Raw genomic sequence first — 13738 nt, 5'->3', positions numbered from 1 at the left:
CATTCTATATACCTAAAATCATAGATATTCTCCAGATTAACAGTGTTCTTTTATTAACTTAATTTTTAGACAATCTTTTCTACTGTCTTACATACTACCATTTATAAAGCCTGGCAAGGCCATCATCCAACGGTACCTGAAACAAAAATTCCAGTGACAAGAATAAAGTGAGTAACAGAATTCCACTGTGCTTATCTCATAAAAACAGACAAAGGAAGGTGATTTCAAAATTTTTGGGACACTGAGAGAAAAGACATCTAACTTGAGGAGCAGGACAGAAAGGATAGGGACAAAATGGAGAAGAAAAATACAGAGATATAAGCTTGTGTGTTTTAAAAAACCAAAAGCATAATGAAACAAAGAGGTGTAGGGGTTTGTAGTGTCTTAACAAAACAGTACATAACAACCTGATCTTACTTAACAGAGGTAATTCTGGGGCTATTAAAAAAAAAAAAAGTTCAGGAAACATAAATAAAAAATCTATTAATGAGTACCAGGTTACAATACTGGCATGTAAACTAAGTGGAAATGCAAAAGGGATATTTACAATTAAGTGGGGCAAATAAATTTTTTCTATTCATGCTGTAAACAGTTTTTTTAGGGGATGAACATGGACTCAAAGTTTAGAAAAGAGGGGAAGGGCAACATATAATCAAGAAACAACAGCTGACCATGGAGAAAATAGAGGAAGTAAATGAAGCAAACTATAAAAATAGGAAACTAAAGAAATTAGAAGATAAAGCCTAATAATAGCTAGATTTCTTCTTTTACAATTAGAAAACCTAAGAGGAGAAAACTAAAGGTAAACCTGAAAAATGGGTGTAGTACGGTTCAAGAGTTAGTGATGAGAAGCACCCAGAAAGAAACAAAAAATGTGTAGTCAATCAAAGAAAACTTGGAGGCAGACGTGCTGAGCTCTTTCCTTACAAAATTCAGAAGTATGTACTGTAAAGCATAATTCACGTACTCATTTCCATGGCAAGAGCAAACAGCCTGCATGCAAAAACTGAATAACCTATTTTGACCAACAAAGCACAAGTACAATTTATTGTTGTCAAGAAAGGAAAAGATAAAGACCTCTTTAGCATTTACAACACACGTGTTCCCCCCCAAAAAAACAAAGCAGCTAAGAGAGAAATAGGCAAGTGAAAGCGTCAAAACAAAAAGTGCAAGCAACAAAGTGTATTTAAAAAGAATCTAGCTAAGCACTCACAAGAGGAAGAATTACTTTGCTATCCATCATCACTAAAATTCTGCATAAATTCAAATACTTTATAAACACTGCCATAATCTATTCCTAGCCAAAACAGCTTAAAGTCTAAATTGTTACCTATAAACAATTACTTAAATGCTGAAAGATGCACCTAATTTTCTGAAATTTTTAAGTGTTTCTTAAAAAAGGTATCATTTCCTACCAAGAGTTCAGTATCAACACCTACAAAAGAAGTGAATTTAGAGATTTACCAATGATATACATAAAATGTCTCTAACTATAGTTAACGCTTCATTAAGAAACAGCATGGCAATAAAAATTTGGTTTCAATATTTGAACCACTGTAAGCTTTTCAGACATGAAAAGTCTTGATCTGAAACAACAGGAGGACTTCATAATATAATATTTGAATCAATTAGTTGAAGGATTAAGTTTATCACTATTGAAAACTCCTAAGTACTAAGTACGTTCCACAAATAGTGCATTAAATATGTATTTTGTGCAATGTAAACAAAAGCTTTGCAAGTATTCTACATTTGCCAATTTAATCTAAGAAAACCCATACAATACTAAGAAGTAGAGAAGACGAATACTAAAAAGAATCCAAAATGTAAAGCCATTTGAATATTTCAACTGATTTTTCCTGATTTTTTCCTTTCTTTAACCTCTTTTCAAACCCCATGGTCACATTTTAAACAAAGCTTGACTATATGTATAGTTTGACAATAGTATAAGGCCTAAAATTCATTAAATTAATTTAGTACTGAAGTAACAAAATTCTAAGTAAACCACAAGGTAAATTTTGCCTTGATGGTACAAAAGGAATCAAACGTTCTACAAACGTGAACATTTCACATTTTTAAAGTGTGCTCTCTGCATCTAAACTTATACTACTGATGTGCAAAAAAAAAAAAAAAGAACCCACAAAACCTTTATCTAAAAACGGATTTAAAGAGTCATTTTCAAGTGCTACAATACTTTTCACGTGTAAACTTTACTAATGCAAAGAAACATCTTCACAAAGTGATAATTCTCTATAAAAGACTTGCTCTATTAAGGCTCTGTTGCTCTGAGGCCAAGTATAAGCCATATAAGGAAACTGAAGTTCAATGCCATTTATTTTGTTCTGCTCTTTCAGATGCCCAAGAATAACCTCTTTCGATGCTTAATATTACGTCCCCAAATCATAAAGCAGATCACTTACACACTTTAAATTCCTTCATAAAGCTATTTTGACTTAATAGGAATGACTTAATGGTTCACAATCTTACCAACACAAATAAATAAACAATGAATTTTTTAAAAAGGATCTCCAGAGAGTACTCTCCGAGGGAAAAAAATCAAAACAATATATAGTAATAGCTAGAAGAGTCTCATTTTGAAATGTACTTAACATAACAAACAAGCTGTGAAATAATTTGATTCCGCTCTTCAAAAGCTATCTTTTCTTTGAAGTAAAGAATGCCAACTATTTTTCATAGGGTAGCATGAGCAAACTCAGTATTAATTCATAGTTAAGATATACCTACCAACAGGATGCCATACTTATTTAATATTTATTAAAAAGCACAGTATTATGTTGCACCTCCTCTACCACAAGAATACTGAGAAAAAAATTAAAGACACTAAAACACCAACAAAAAAGCCGTTTGTGTTTGTTATGAACAAACTGGTTTTTCCTTTAAGGACTACCGATTGGTTCAGAAGTGTTTGTAACTCTGACTGGTGGAATGTCTCCCATGCTTCACTAATTCCTGCCACCACAGTAGGTACCTTATCACTTATTAGACAGAACCGGCCAAAACACTTGCATCAACACAAAAATGTAAATAAAGTACTATTCTAAAAGGACTGATATTTATTATAATCAGTAAGACTCCCATAAAAATCATTTTAAGGGTTTTACTTCCCTTTCTCTATATATTCTGTCTTAACTATAGAGAAGTCCTAACAAACACATCAGACTACTTACGGGTGTACTTTTGTTTTTGTTTTTTAATTAAAACTGTTTATCCATAATACTCTCTCCTTCTCCTTCCTAGGTCAGTCACAAGAAAAATTAAGCAGATACTTCCTTTCGATTAATTAACCAAACAAGCATCATAAGATTGTAAACGTCTGAAAGGAGCCAATTACTGAAGTTTATTTGTTTATAAAATCCAACCAAATACGTTTCTAAGGGTTGCAACTTAAAAAAAAAAAAGGAAAGAAAAAACTCTATATACAATTAAAGCAAAAGTCAAATAATCGGTAACCGTATAAACAAATGTGGCAGCCATCTCAACAACAGTAAATCCCTCGCTGCAGCGACCTAACTTTTTTCCAAAACAGAAGTTGCCAGGTTCAGGAATTAATAAATAAAAAATACACATTGTATATGTTTTAGGAAACTAAGACTTCTGGACCTAGTGATGAACAAAGGCACTCTTTCTTCCTATTGCTTAAAACTTTTCGTCTCACCGCATTCTTACAATCTCTTCTAATGTAACCAGAGTCCAGATGGTAGAAGGGGGGGTGGAATCAGTTCTACTAATTAGCAACTGACATACTATCCACTTCGACACTACAAAATATTAATTTAGGGCAACTGGGGGAAAAATGAGAAACCCTAAAGTACCCTCTCTTTCCCGGCCCAACACCTTTGTAACTTCTAGACACACTTTTGGTGAAAATTACCTTTCGGTCGGGCAGTGTCTCAGGGCAGCTTTTTCAAGGCTTCGCCTGACATGATTTCCTTCCCCTCATTAGTCACTTTGGATCCAGCCGAATTTCTCTCTCCGGTGAGAGCGGATGTGGAGTGGCCTCCCGCAGTAGGACGAGTAGGTGGCTTTGGAGGGGGTTGGGAAGCGGGCTGGCTTCCTGGTCTCAAGTTATACAGGAGTTTCCCAGCCCCAACTAGGATCTCCGCCGAAAAAAAACTTTTCACTCGTGACACCGCCCGGAATTACCGTGCGAAACTCACTTCCTGCCTTGGCGCAGAAGCAGGATCCAGCTCGGTCCAGGGGAACCCGGAAAACCAGCTCCGCGCGCGCCGGGGAGGGGGAGGGCAGCGGGCGTCCGCGGAGAGCCTCGGGCTCCGGGCGCCCGGCGCGCCCCGCACACCCGACGGCGGCGGAACCCGGCCGGCGGGGACCAAGATGCCGCCGGGGCCGCTGGGCTAGCCTCGGCCGCGCTAGGCCGCCAGCTCCTCCTCGCCGCCGCCCCCAGAGCCGGGCGGCGGGGTTATTGTCTCGATAGCGCCTGCCGCGCCCTTCGCCCGCGCCGCCGCCGCCGCCGCCCCGGGCCGGAGCCGAGGGGCCGGGCAAGCTCGATGGCGGCCCCCTCCCCGGGCAGTCCGTCGGGCCGTCCGTTCTTCCGTCCGTCCCTCTCCGCCTTTCCTACTTGCCCTCGAACCCTCCTCTCCTCCCTCTCCCGTTTTCCCGCCGCCGTCCCTTCGCTCCGCTCCTCGTTCTTCTTCCCTGGCGGCGGTGGCTCCCCCGGGAAGCGCAGGGGGTGGGGGCAGGCGGCGGCTGGGTCTCCTCACGACCTCGCCGCTCTCAGGCCCAGGCCGGGGGAGGCCTGCCTGCCACCCCCAGCCGCCCGAGGTGGGGGACGCTGACTACGCGGACCCCGACTCCTCTGCGCCCAGCCGGGGAAACTAAGAGCCCCCAAGCCTCCTACGTCCCGGCCGATTGAGTTTCTTTATAATACAGTAATCGGTGCGAAGGGTTCAAGTCCAGCCCCAATTTTAAGGCTGCAGGTATCTCTTTCAACTGCAGCACTCCAACTTCCTCTAATGGCACGCTCGGTTTGCAGGAAACCACAGCGGTGGCTCGGTGGAGCTTCCCACGCGGGCCCTAGCTCGGAGCTTGCTCGCACAGCAAAGCCGCTGGGGCTCCTCCAAGTCTCAGCCTCACACCGGCGAGGAGACAAAGCTGGCGCTGGGAGGGGGAAAATGGCCCGCGAAATTGCCTCAAGATAGTGCCTTTGTTAGAAGCAAGCATTGGACACACTCCGAATGCGACGCAGGCTTCCAACCCCAGCGGTTTCGGTGGTGCAGTCTTGAATTGCGCTGGCCCTAATAATTCAGTCTGGCAGGGTTTGCGTTTATTGCGGAGAGAGACTCATAAGCATTCCATCAACACATATGGCATAAAACGCTTCAACCATAACATTGCACAGTTTTTGCAGTTACTGCTTTAAATATGTTAACAGACAAGACGGCCTTGTTTTACCGGAGAAGGAACGTAACAGATACGGAACAAACCATTCCCCGCCCCCAGTCTCTGCTATACTTAACCCTGTACAATGATGGTAATTAGCTCAGTGTCCCCGAAGTCATTGGTTCGGTTCTTCCGTCTGTGTTCCAGAGATAATTATTACCAAGTTTGAATAAAGAACTGTATGCCCTATAGATAATTTTTGGCTTGCACCCAAAGGAAGGAGTTCATAAAGTCCATCAAAGAATTGTTTACCAAAGTGAGTTGTGCGCTAGTGAAAACACTTGAAATAACTCCAAAGGTGTTCAAGACATTCTATTAGTGTGACAGCATTTTAACTACTTCCAGAACTGCTGGAATTAACACAGGTAGTTCTTTCGGGTAGAGCAGAAGCTGAACGTTCCCAAATAGTACCAAAGTGTTCAGGTTTACTCTGCTGGACTGGAGGTAAGAGAGAATAGCTACAGCTAGGAAATGAAATGACAGCCAGGTGTAATAGTAACACCAAGCTAGTTAAGCCATCTTATGCGAATACGAATCTTAGCCATTGTGTAAAATCTAAAGTTGGTATATTGTTTATGCTATTTTTAATCTCACAAGGATTTCCTGCTCCCCTTTCAAAAACTGGCTTGGGTCTGACCAGACTCAGTAGCATAGCCCTGAACTGAATTGGTCACTCTACTAAAGCATCCCAGGAGGCAGTAACTCCCATAGCAGCATGAGACCAGCTGGAATCTGGAATTTCAATGTTCTTTTAGTCTCAGTTGGTTCAAGACCCCTTTAAATGCGGCATCATAGATTCAGGTAAGCCTAACCACCACCACCACCCCCTCCCAAACCTAAATAATAGGACCAGACCAGTCCCTAAGTTAGGACCTGACCTGGCCCCAGCCTCTTTTTCCATCCCTGCTTAAACTCCTACTGGGGTCCAATCTGGCTGATTACCATTTAGGCTGGAAAAGTTTCTATAACCAAAACCCTCCTCCAACTCACCTAAAATTTTGCTGCTGGAGCTTAATCCCTTTGAGTCGTTTATTTCTCTAGCACAAAGCCATAATCCTGGGAAAGGTAATATTTAAGCCTTATTAGTCATTTATACCTAATTCATCAGATTGCTTCCCCAAAGCAGCTTTTGATGGGAGGGAATATAGAGATAGCATATGCTGATGCTGAAAAGGTAGGAGAGGGAAACGTGGTTCCATCCTTTGGGGAAATATATTAAGAGAAGTATAGACAATGAAGTGCCTCCCATTTGATTGTTAAATAAGTCCTACGTATACTCCAAGAATGAGCCCCAAAGCACTGACCTTAAGAGGTTAGAAGCCAGGATACACTTACCAATATTACCGATTTTGACAAATATTTCTTTAATGGTGCCTTTGTAAAGTATCTTCAGCAGGAATTCTGTGCCTGTGCTCATACAGAAGGGTGAAATGACAGATATATGATCAGGGTATTCAGTAATCAGAAATAATGATTCATCTTTGTTATTCATCACTGACTACTTAGTTCTAACTCACATGAGCAGCACATACAGATATAGCCAAATCTTCCATTTGTTCTCTTATTATAAGGCATTCTTGTTCTGTGCTTTACAGATTAGTTTCCTTTGAAAATCCTCCCACAGTTCAACTAAGATGGACTTAACATTTCAATTATGATTAAAAGGAGAACTAAAGCCCCACCTTCAACAAGCCTACCTAACTGTGATTCTGTAATGATTAACTGAACTCCAGGACCACCTGAGAGAGAAAGCTAATAACTTTGTTTGATACCCTAGCTTCATCTTCCCTATTGTGATTCCCTAAATAATTCTCTGTGAAAGGCAGGGAATTCTTTCTTTGGGATTCCCCTTCCCAATGGCTGCACCCAGGAGAGGAATTGCTGTCTGCTAGAGATAAGCCACCTATCTGAAGGAAAGTCTTAAGGTCTTAAGCATTCCAGGGAATGCACACAGCATCCATCAGGGAAAAAAAAAAAGTCTCAGCAAAGAGCCTATCTACTGTTTTAAAAAAATGTCCCCCTGTTATTTCCCTGCACCATCCAGGCAGCTATGCAGAAGCACTGTGAAAAGAAAGTAAAGCAGAGGGCAAAGGGAAGCTCAGGGTGATCATTCTTCTTATCTTTCTTTCTCAACACCAAGTGAAAAGTTGGTTACCTAAAACCAAAGTCTTTATCACGGTAGTATTAGGGGAAAATTAATCTGCGGGCTAGAATAGAGTTAGATTTTTTTTTAAGTCTAGAAGCATTAGACCAATTAGATCAAAATGCATTATAACATGTATTTTTAATAAGGACTGACTTCCCTATTTTCACTTCATCTTACCCCTTGATAGGGAGAGGGCAGGAGGTTAGGGTAGCAAGTGCGTGGGAAAAGGACACTTGGGTTCAAAAGAGGCAGTACATGCAGGAACCAAAATTAAGGATTTTATAATGCTTTGGGAATGGAATTATCCCTCCCGTAGCACGCCTTTCTGACATATTTTCAATAATATTTTTTGAAACAGAGGTAAGTCTGCCTCTTGTGAAAAGCTTTATGAAAAGCTTGCAAATTTTTTGCCTTAGTTTATGCTCAATAATTTTTTCCCATCCTATACATTTTGTAGCCTATCAGAATTAAGTTTCTTTCAGATGTCTTACGAATTTTTTTTTAAGGTGGAGAGAAAATAAATAATGTGTGGTGATTATGTGTCCTCTGAAACAAGACAGCTTGAACTAGAAACATGGCTACTGAGTGACCTTGGGCAAGTTCCTGAACATCTATAAACATAAACTTGAGCTTCCTCATCTCTAGAATGGGGACTATAATACCAACTGCCTTATAGATTATTGGAGGATGACGTAGGACAATGCTCATAAACTGCTTAGCACAATGTTTGGCACATAAAAGTGTTAGCTATTATTAGTTCACTTTAAAATGTACTGATAGGGGCGCCTGGGTGGCACAGCGGTTAAGCGTCTGCCTTCGGCTCAGGGCGTAATCCCGGCGTCATGGGATCGAGCCCCACATCAGGCTCTTCCTCTATGAGCCTGCTTCGTCCTCTCCCACTCCCCCTGCGTGTGCTCCCTCTCTCGCTGCTGTCTCTATCTCTGTCAAATAAATAAATAAAATCTTAAAAATAAATAAATAAATAAAATGTACTGATAACATGTACCATGCTTCCATCATTTCAAAGATGGCCATATAGTGTATCATTAAAACTAGAATACTTTTGAGAGGAAAAGCACACATTAATAACAATTACACAGAGACAACAAAAGTAAAACCACGGCTGTCCTGGACCAACTAAAACGAATAGTCACCGTAATCATTTCCAACTTTCCTACTTCCTTCTGATCACTTCCCCTCTCATATCTTCCCTGGTATGAATCATAATCTATGTCAATCATATTACAACATGCACGCTTCCTTCTAAATCATAACAGTATTAATCAACAAAAAAGTTTAAATACTGCTGCTTTTTGCCTTTCAATGGAGGCTTTTACTTAAGAATACCATCTTTCTTGGGGCGCCTGGGTGGCACAGCGGTTAAGCGTCTGCCTTCGGCTCAGGGCGTGATCCTGGCGTTATGGGATCGAGCCCCACATCAGGCTCTTCCGCTATGAGCCTGCTTCGTCCTCTCCCACTCCCCCTGCTTGTGTTCCCTCTCTCGCTGGCTGTCTCTATCTCTGTCGAATAAATAAATAAAATCTTAAAAAAAAAATACCAACTTTCTTAGGTAACAAAACTGCTGTTTTCCTACTTAAATGCACACTGAACTTTACATTTTTCTATAGTATTTTTTTTAATTGTTGAGCATCAAATATGAATGAAAATAGCCAATACATGAGTGTGAAGCATAATTTGAGATGTAGTGTGAGGCTAAATGCACTGCTCTAAATGGCAACTATGTAACATAAAAACTTCGTTAGCTAAGCTTCATACCATTCCTATTTCAAAGTAAATCATCTCTTTGTTGTTGATGACAACAATATCATCAGAATACTGGAGAGATCTCACTTAAATCTTGTTTCATCAGTATTCGGAAAATGAAACTTCTGAATTGGATTTTCTGAAATAATTCTGGATATACTTTAACACTCATACTTTCTTCCATTGGAAAAAAAGTGTATTTTCTGGGAATTGAGTGCAAATTTTCCTTAAAAAATATTGACCTAAATAATAGCATATTTTAAAATGTTTCCTCTATCTTCTGTTCTCCCTAGCCCAATCCCTTTGTTTTTCTGTCATCAAATTAATGTCAACCATCAGATCAGTCATGAAGTATTTTAGTTTTCTTAGTTTTTAAATCTTACAGTTTTCCTCTAAAATAGATACTAAATTTGTCTTCATTCTACCCTTGGAAACTCCCTCCAAGGGTTTATGTTTTCTTAAACAAAACTTTTTATTGTATATTTTTCATATTTCTTGCTATACGTCATGCCAAACTATTAATAGAAATGTCACTTTCTGGGGGCGCCTGGGTGGCTCAGTCGTTCAGTGGCTGCCTTTGGCTCAGGTCATGATCCCAGGGCCCTGGGATGGAGCCCTGCAAGCCCCACGTTGGGCTCCCTGCTCAGCAGGTGCTTCTCCTCTCCCTCTGCCTGCTGCTTCCCTTACTTGTGCTCTCTCTCTCTCTATCAAATAAGTAACTAAAATCTTAAAAAAAAAAAAAAGAAATGTCACTTTCCTTTCAAAGGATTTGTGATTCTTTACATAGAAATAAATATGTAGAGAAGAAATAGTTTTCAAATATTTTATTTGATAATTTCGACGTAATTTTTCTTTTTCATTCTTGATATTTTATTTCATTTACCTGATTTCAAGCCACTTTACCTCATAGATAACTGATATTTCTAGTTTGTCTTCTGTCATAATGAAACCTTAGCTAATACGTTCTTTGTCATCAATCTTGTCATCTTTCAGAAAAGTTCTGGCACTGACATTAGCATTTACTAGCTGATGACCTTGGACAAATGATTTAATCTCTGTACAATTATTCATGATCTATAAAATGTAAAGATAAGGCCTTCCTTATCTATCTCATAGGGTTATTGTGGGCAGCAAACGAGATGAGGTACATGAAAGCACACTATAAATATTACATAAATAAAAATTGTCTTTTTTCTATTACTTCAGTAGTAATACTTTTCATTATTTTCATCAATAAAATATCATAAGCCATATTCTATGTCCATTGACTTAGTGGCTCTATAGATTACATATTAAATGCAGGGTCTATTTTCTATAAAGTCCATAATCTAAAAGACAAGGTAGGTATAAACTCATCAAGTTTTATATAAAAATTCAAGTCACTAATTCAGCTGTCCAAAATTCAGAAGCTTTATTATTCAGACACTGGCTAGATTTTACACCATGAAATGTTGCTAGGCAAATTAGAAGTGTTAATTTTAGGGAGAATCTTTGGCCCACTTAAAGATAATAAGCTTTTAAAACTCTAGAATCTGAACATTTTTAGTAGTGTTTGAATAAGCATGAAGGGTGGGTTAAGCATTAAGAGGTGGGTTATCTGGTTTCTAGTTGAGCTGCATTTTATAGGTGAGAGAACTTAGATTTGAAACTTGACCAAAGTCATAGTACTGGTTAGAGGCAGAACCATAATTAGAACACAGTTCTCCCTCATTTCTGTATGTGTTCTTTTATACCATACTGCCACCACATAGTAATCCAAACATGAAACAACCAGAAACGACCAAAGAAAAGTTTGACAGAACTGCATAAATTTATAGAACTTCTGTTGGCAAAAGCCACTATAAACAAAGTTAAAAAGACAAATGACAGTTGGAGAAAAAATACAACATATATAAGGAACAATAGCTAATATTTATAATATATAAAAGGCTTTTATAAATCCAGAACAAAATAATAATCCAATAGAAGTATTTACAAAAGACATAAATCAACAGTTCATACACACACACATACATAATACAAAGAGCCGATAAACATTTGAAATATGTAAGGCCTTAAAAAGCAGGTAGAGATTTTAACAATGTTTATTCTTCCAATCCGTGAGCATGGAATGCTTTCCATCTTTTTGTGTTTTCTTCAATTTCTTTCATAAGTGTTCTGTAGTTTCTAGAGTATAGATCCTTTACCTCTTTGGTTAGGTTTATTTCTAGGTATCGTATGGTTTTTGGTGCTATTGTAAAGGGAATCAATTCCCTAATGTCTATGCTGCCCAGAGCAATCTATACTTTCAACTATCAAAATACCAAGCACATTTTTCAAAAAGCTGGAACGAACAATCCTCAAATTTGTATAGAACCAGAAAAGACCCTGAATCGCCAAGGAAATGTTGAAAAAAGAAAAGAAAAGAAAAGAAAAAGAAAAACAAAGCTGGGGCATCATGTTGCCTGATTTCAAGCTCTATTACAAAGCTGTGATCACCAAGACAGCATGGTATTGGCACAAAAACAGACACACAGATCAATGGAACAGAATATAGAGCCCAGATATGGACCCTTAACTCTATGGTTTACTAATCTTCGACAATGCAGGAAAAAATATCCAATGGGAAAAAGACAGTCTCTTCAATAAATCGTGCTGGGAAAATTGGACAGCTATATGCAGAAGAATGAAACTCGACCATTCCCTTACACCATACACAAAGATAAACTCCAAATGGATGAAAGACCTCGATGTGAGACAGGAATCCATCAGAATCCTAAAGGAGAACATAGGCAGTAACCTCTTCGACATCAGCCACAGTAACTGCTTTCATGACATGTCTCCAAAGGCAAGAGAAACAAAAGCAAAAATGAACTTTTGGGACTTCATCAAGATAAAAAGCATCTGCACAGCAAAGGAAACAGTCAACAAAACAAAGAGGCGCCCCACGGAATGGGAGAAGATATTTGCAAATGACATTACACATAAAGGTCTGATATCCAAAATCTATAAAGAACTTCTCAAACTCAACACCCAAAAAACAAAGAATCAAGTCAAAAAATGGGCAGAAGACATGAACGGACACTTTTCCAATGAAGACATACAAATGGCTAACAAACACATGAAAAAAATGTTCAATATCATTAGCCATCAGGGAAATTCAAATCAAAACCACATTGAGATACAACCTTACACCAGTTAGAATGGCAAAAATTAACAAGGCAGGAAACAATAAATGTTGAGGATAATGTGGAGAAAGGGGAACCCTCTTACACTGTTGGTGGGAATGCAAGTTGGAAAACAGTATGGAGGTTCCTCAAAAGTTAAAAATAGAGATACCCTATGACCCAGCAATTGCACTACTGGGTATTTACCCTAAAGACACAGATGTAGTGAAAAGAAGGGGCACATGCACCCCAAAGTTCATAGCAGCAATGTCCACAATATCCAAACTGTGGAAGGAGCCAAGATGCCCTTCAACAGATGAATGGATAAAGAAGATGTGGTTCATATATACAATGGAATATTACTCAGCCATCAGAAAAGATGAATAGCCATCATTTGCATCGACATAGATGGAACTGGAGGAGATTATGCTAAGTGAAATGAGTCAAGCAAAGAAAGATAATTATCCTATAGTTTCACTCATATGTGGAACATAAGGAATAGCATGGAGGACATTAGGAGAAGGAAGGGGAAAATCAGAGGGGGAGATGAACCATGAGAGACTATGGACTCCAGGAAACAAACTGAGGGTCTTAGAGTGGAGGGGATGGGTTAGCCTGGTGATGGGTATTAAGGAGGGCACATTTTGCAATGAGCACTGGGTGTTATATGCAAACAATGAATTGTGGAACACTACATCAAACACTAATGAAGCACTGTATGGTGACTAACATAACATAATTAAAAAAAAAAAAAGCAGGTAGAGAGCAATCTCATTTAAAAACCAAGATACTTGGAGCACCTGGCTGGCTCAGTTGCAAGATCATGTGACTCTTGATCTAAGGCTTGTGAGTTCAAGCCCCACATTGGGTGTGGAGGTTACAAAAATAAATAAATAAACTTTGTTATAAAACAAAACAAGATAACTGAAAGTCTAGTGAGCTTTTGCTATTGTTATTATAGTTAGGGTGAGAGCTCCTTTTCAACTGTCTCAGTGAGCAAAAGGAACCCCAGTGGGCTATATCAAAAGGTGATCCTATGACTTTGATAGAAAGGGAAGTGGGCCATTCTGATGACAACTAAATTGCAATTAAATTAACTTATGGGGCACCTCGGTGGCTCAGTTGGTTAAGAGGCCACTCTTGATTTCAGATCAGCTCATGATCTGGGGTCATGAGATGGACCCTGTGTCTGCTTCTCTTCCTCTCCCTCTGCCCCTCTCCCCATTCACATGGGCACACTTTCTCTCTCAAATAAATAAACTAATTA

General features: G+C 39.3%; 1 protein-coding gene across 8 annotated transcripts in view; it reads right to left on the bottom strand.

Moving 5' to 3' along the window:
- ERBIN (erbb2 interacting protein) overlaps nt 1-4212 on the bottom strand; it is a 124364-nt gene extending 120152 nt beyond the window's left edge. For all 8 annotated transcript variants that reach the window (XM_019799719.2, XM_011225079.3, XM_011225080.3 and 5 more), the window contains exon 1: nt 3890-4212. The gene's annotated coding sequence lies outside the window, so the exon portion shown is untranslated. The remainder of the gene's footprint in view (nt 1-3889) is intronic.
- Nucleotides 4213-13738: the final 9526 nt, after the last annotated feature.

This window comes from Ailuropoda melanoleuca, chromosome 3, assembly GCF_002007445.2.
Source record: "Ailuropoda melanoleuca isolate Jingjing chromosome 3, ASM200744v2, whole genome shotgun sequence".
Lineage (NCBI taxonomy): Eukaryota > Metazoa > Chordata > Mammalia > Carnivora > Ursidae > Ailuropoda > Ailuropoda melanoleuca.
Note: the sequence above shows the minus strand (reverse complement) of the source record. Positions and strands in the feature narration are given on the sequence as shown.